At 43.0% G+C, this 6,000-nt stretch overlaps 1 protein-coding gene across 1 annotated transcript in view; it reads left to right on the forward strand.

The window, feature by feature from the left end:
* LOC121512184 (excitatory amino acid transporter 5-like) overlaps window positions 1–6,000 on the forward strand; it is a 48,832-nt gene that overhangs the window by 26,261 nt on the left and 16,571 nt on the right. The window lies entirely within an intron of this gene.

Here is a 6,000-nt window from a genome sequence, read left to right on the forward strand (position 1 = left end):
AGTGGCAAAAAAATTGGTGAATGTTGCCAAAAAAAGTGTCAAAAATGGGCAAAAAAAGGTTTTTAATGGTAAAAGGTAGCTTAAATGGACAAAAATAGCATGAAAGTGGCAAAACATGGGAAAAAAGTGGTAAAAATGGGCAATAAAAGTAAGAAAAAAAGTGGTATTTTATGACTAAAGGTATCTTAAATGGGTGAAAACGGGGAGAAAATTGTGAAAAAGTGCAAACTCGGGATAAAAGTGGCAAAAAATTGGTGAATGTTGCCAAAAAAAGTGTCAAAAATGGGCAAAAAAAGTGGTATTTAATGGCAAAAAGTAGCTTAAATGGGCAGAAATTGATTAAAAGTGGCGAAAAAGTGGTATTTAATTGCAAAACCTAGCTCAAATGGATGAAAATGGCAAAAAAATGTGAAAAGGGGCAAAAAAGTTTCCCCTTTTTTTAAGGTTTTCTGGAGGAATAATATTTAAAAATAAGACATAAAAGAGCCACATGTTGAGTATCACTGGTCTAGGCTCTGGTCTGAGGTCTGAGGTGGTGCGGTTCTGACCAAAGCAGGCCCCATCCTACAGCTCCTCTGTGTTTCCTTCAGTCTCTCCGTGTGTCTGGAGGGAGCGGCTTTGAAGCATTCGGGTTCCTGTTTGAATTCCCATCAGCCTTCCTGTCTGGAGTTTTCATGTTCTTCCCATGCATGTGAGGGTTCTCCCGAGGTGCTTTCTCTACAGTCCACAGACGTGCTCGTTAGGTTAACTAGTGACTCTTAATTGGCTGTAGGTGTGAGTCTGGTTACTTGTTTATCTCAGCCTTGTGACTGACTGGCGAGTGGTGACCAGTCCAGTGTATCCCACCTCTACCCTAATATTTTGTTCTTAAAACCCACTTGCACAGTTTTAAAGAAGATTCTGACTAAAAAATCCCAAACTCCAAATCTCATGTGGTCAGATGTGTGCAGGGGTGTGTCTTAGCCCCCACACTCTTCAGTACCTGTATGGACTGGATGACGGGGCGAGTAACGGAGGGAAAAGAGAGAACCAGATGACTGATCTGGACTTTGCTGATGATGCTATATCCTTCCAGACTGTAGATGTCCTCTCTCTTAACTGAAGCGTTGGGAATGCATGTCTCCGGGGTTAAAACTCAGATCCAGGTATTTGGGGCTGCCTTGGATGCTGCCATTGATTCTATGTCTGTGAATGGTTAGAGCGTGGAAGTTGTAGGGCAGTTCACCTGCATTGGCTGCATAATCCTAAGCATGCTGACATGACTGGAGACACCGGTTGGACTCCTGTCTCATGACTAACACATAGTTGTCAGAAAGTTTATCTCAAAGTCCTTACACACCAGAGGTATTTTTCTTCATGCAAATCATCCAAACAGTGGTTGATATTTGATATTTGTGGTGGGCAAAGGCTATAATGCAGACATGCTCAGGAGGGTGGGGATGGAAAGGGTCAGCTGCCTGATCCAGCTCCCTGCATACTGGGTGCCAGGCGCCCAGTGGGTTGGACCAGGGTTGCATGCATTGTGGAGGGGTCAGCAGGGAGGATGGCCGTCAGGGGGCTAGAGCAGTCCAGGGCCAAGGTTGACATGGCATATGCTCCCATACCTGACCTGTTAGCCTCCTGCCTCATACAATGATGAGTAAACAAGCCAGTTATGGCTAGCTGTTGGCTTCCTGCTACATCCACGGAGGTAGTGATTTCAGTCCAGCTCCTCTGCTTGTCAGTTGTGGTGATTTTTATTAACACTCTGTTGTGTTTAGTCTCAAATCAAGTTGCTTCTCCATTTCTGACCTCCATCTAACTACATGCTTCCTGTTCACTGGTGTCACAATGGCTGTGTTTGCTGTGCTTCCTCCTTTGGCAATCTTGCATTTTAATTGGATATGCACAGCTCATTCTTCCCTCACAGCAGGATTTCTGATGGTAAATACTGAACATGTTTAAGGATTTAAAATTACTCTTTACACACCATAGGAAAATCTGCCAACATTCAGAACTTTTCTGTCTTCTAGTCTCTGGAGTCTGACACAGAAGTGATCATCTTTAGTACCCAGTTTAAGACTTTTGAGGGTTTTCTCAAGGACAAATGGATCTTAAATCTCAGAAAGATGTTGGTGAATGAGGTCCAATGGCAGCAGCCTCTCCCAGATTGAGCCAGTGCCAGGTCAGATTAAACCAACGTTTCCTGGTTCTAATCTGTTGTGTTCCTGTTTGAGTAAACATTAGCTGACCTGCAGCGTGTTGGTTATATCTGTGTTTAAGGTGAAATATTCCCCCGGCGCTGTGTGGAGCTGCTTTTAATGTGACACTGGAGAGGAAGTGAGTTAGTTTGTCGATAATCTGTTGATCATTTAAGTCAATTACAAAAACAAACTGTGGACCAGCCGGTCAGAGACGCTTTCTTTCACAGACATCAGGTTAACGCTCAGACTTTCTCTGAATGTTGTCGTCATTTCTCACACTTTACGGACTGCTGAACCCGTCAGACTCATCTGAACAACCTTTGGATCAACAATGGTAGAAAACACTCCGACACTCACACACTCTCACACAGATCAATCCAATTATGGCTGGGCTGATCAGTGTATTTTTAGTAATCCCGTGGGGATGAGTGACAGATTAACCGAGTCAGCGTCGGAGAGGAGCAGTGATCTCTGCTGCGGCACGTTGGCAGAGCGTGCTCACGAGCCGCCCCATGGCATCATCATCCCTGTGACCTTTAGACCCCGCTGAAGGTCGGCTGATCTGAATGACCGCTGTGCTTCAGCTGTTTACCCGCTGCTGTCTCACACCTCACCGTACTACAGCGGGACGCTAATGAAGCCATTCTGATTGGCTGTGTCATCATGATATCACTTTATCTAACCTGCACACACAGAAGCATTCATACCGGCCTTTTAGTCTGGGAGGCTGAGCATCTTTTGACTAAAATTTGGAAAGTTATGAAGCTGCTGATTGGTGCATTTTTACAGGAGGAGAAACATCACAGCAGATAAAATGTTTTACTCTTTAATAATAATAATAATAATAATAATATCTTGAATTTATATAGCGCCTTTCAAGAAACCCAAGGACGCTTTACAGGAACACATAGACATGGACAAACTATGTGAGGGGTAGGATGAGTGTAAGGGGTGGTTTAATGAAGACTGTAGGCTGTGGTGAACAGGTGGTGCTTGAGACGTTTTTTGAAAATGTCCAGAGATGGAGCTCTATGGATGTCTGCAGGAAGAGTGTTCCAGAGGGTGGGAGCTGCAGCACTGAAGGCTCTGTCTCCATAGGTTCGGAGTTTGGTTTTGGGCATGGTAAGTAGGCTGGTTGCGGGATGGTGTGTATGGATGGAGGAGATCAGAAAGATACTGGGGAGCTAGAGCATGGAGAGATTTGTATGTGAGGAGGAGGATTTTGTAGTTGATACGGGACTTGATAGGGAGCCAGTGGAGGTGGATGAGGGTGGGAGTGATGTGTTGCCAGGGTCTAGTGCGGGTGAGAACTCTAGCTGCAGAGTTTTGGATGTACTGAAGCCTGTCCAGGGTTTTGCTGGGAACTCCAGACAGGACTCCATTACAGTAGTCCAGGCGGGAGGTTATGAAAGCATGAATGAGTGTTTCAGCCACAGAATCAGGGAGTGATGGTCGGAGTCTGGAGATGTTCTTGAGATGATAGAAGGCAGATTTGGTGACAGACTTTATGTGGGACTAGAAGGAGAGGGTGGAGTCCAGGATGACGCCCAGGTTTCGGACCTCGGTGGACGGACAGATGGAGGTCCCGTCCACGTCGAGCATGAGATCTCCAACCTTCTGCAGCAGCGCTTTGGGGGCCACCACCATGAGCTCTGTTTTATTGCTGTTGAGTTTGAGTTGGTTAGAGGTCATCCAGGCTTTGATGTCGTGGAGGCAGTTTACCAGGGAGTGGGGAGGGAGCTGAGTGGATGGTTTGGTGCTGAGATAGAGTTGGGTGTCATCTGCATCAGAGTGGAAGCTGAGACCGTGTTTGTGAATAATCTGTCCAAGCATGTAGATGGTGAAAAGGAAAGGTCCAAGAACAGAGCCTGGAGGTACGCCCTGGTTAACTGGGGCGGGGGATGAGTGAGAGGTGCCGATGGTAACAAACCGTTTTTTTTGTGAGAGATATGAGTGAAACCAGGAGAGAGCTGTACCAGTGATGCCAAGATGGTGAAACAGGTGGTCAAGGAGGATGGTGTGGGATATTGTGTCGAAGGCAGCGGTTAAGTCAAGGAGAATGAGGAAGCTGATGTGTCCAGAATCTGCAGCTGTGAGGAGGTTGTTGGTTATTTTGGTAAGGGCGGTCTCAGTGCTGTGGTGAGTGTGAAATCCTGATTGAAGAGGTTCATGGAGCTCATGGTTGGACATGTGTTGCTGGAGTTGGGCAGCGACTGCTTTTTCGAGAATTTTGCTGATGAAGGGAAGGTTGGAGATCGGTCGATAGTTGGAGAGGTCCTCCGGGTCTGACCTGGGCTTCTTGATGATGGGGGTTACTGAGGCAGTTTTGAAGGATGAGGGGACAATTCCAGATGATAATGAGGATTATCAGGAAGTTGAAAGCTTCCCTCTTACACACAGTCTAAATCAGGGGTGTCCAACTCAGTCACAGCAGGGGCCGGATTCTAAACTTGGGTCTAACCTGAGGGCCTAACGGGGTCACCATTTAACCATAAAATTTCAACCTCATTTTCACCAGAAATGAATTACGGGGGTAAAAAAAACTTGGCACTGATGATAAATGATTTTGTGATTAAAAAGGGAGTTAAAAACTTAAGATCTGAGATAAAAAGTCAAACTTCTACGTTTAAAAGGTAAAAACATGACATTTAAAGTCGAAATAATGTTTTTAAAAGGCAAAATATGAGAAAGAATATTAAAACCATGAATTTTAAAAGTCAAATACTGAGATAAAATTCAAAATCATAATTTTTGAGTCAAAATATGAAATAAAATTAAAAATCATGAGTTTTTAATGTAAAAAAATAGATAAAATGTAAAGTTAGAAGTTTAAAAAGGTAAAAAAGTGAGATAAAAGTCAAAATCGTGATTTTAAAAGGTAAAAAAATTAGATAAAATTAAAAATCCTCCATTTTTAAAGTAAAAAAAGAGATAAAAGTTAAAGTTAGGGGTTTAAAAAGGTCAAAATGTGAGATTAAAGTCAAAATCATGATTTTAAAAGGTCTAAATAGGATTTAAGATTTAAAATAATTAATCTAAAAGGTAAAAATATTTTTTTGCACATTTTAAAATACAGCAAAACATAACAACAATAACAAAAATGGATGGACATTACCAATAAGCAATTAAATTTAAAAGGCAATACTGGGGAAATCCCACAAAAACCCTCTAGGGGCTTGAAGAGGAGGGGTTGAAATTTTGACCAGTGAAAATACGAGATAAAAAGTCAAAGTTATGAGATGTAAAGGTTATAATATGAAATAAAAAGCCAATACCATAACTTTTAGTCATAACTTTGAGATGCAAAATTGAAAATATAGAGAAAGCACTAATTTCCTCCCCACATTCCTGTCTTTTAATTAAATTATTTTTACTGTTTACTTTTTCTAGTTTTTATGACTCAACAAGGATGTCATAAATCATCAAGGTTAAGATCACATTTTTTTTACTGGAGGAAATCTGCAGACCTCATACTGGTGGGCCAGTCAGAATAAAAATATTATATGATCTGGTGGGCCGGGTATGACTGCACCATGGGCCAGATTTGGCCCCCGGGCTTTGAGTTTGACACCCCTGCAGTAAATGTATCATACCGACTGTAGCTTGACTAATTATCAGCCATTAGAAAAGTAAGCTACATCCATAAACTTCCATTCCTGGTCGTGGTCGGTTTCTCCAGTTTATCTTCAGAAAGTTGAAAAAGGTCGGGGACAAACAACATTCAGTAAGACAGGGAACTCCGGATGGGGAGTGATGCAGGCTCCAGGCATCTGTGAGCACCATCAGAAATGTCCTGGGGAAGTGTCGAGTCCCACAC

Source organism: Cheilinus undulatus, linkage group 7 (genome assembly GCF_018320785.1).
Source record: "Cheilinus undulatus linkage group 7, ASM1832078v1, whole genome shotgun sequence".
Taxonomy (NCBI): domain Eukaryota; kingdom Metazoa; phylum Chordata; class Actinopteri; order Labriformes; family Labridae; genus Cheilinus; species Cheilinus undulatus.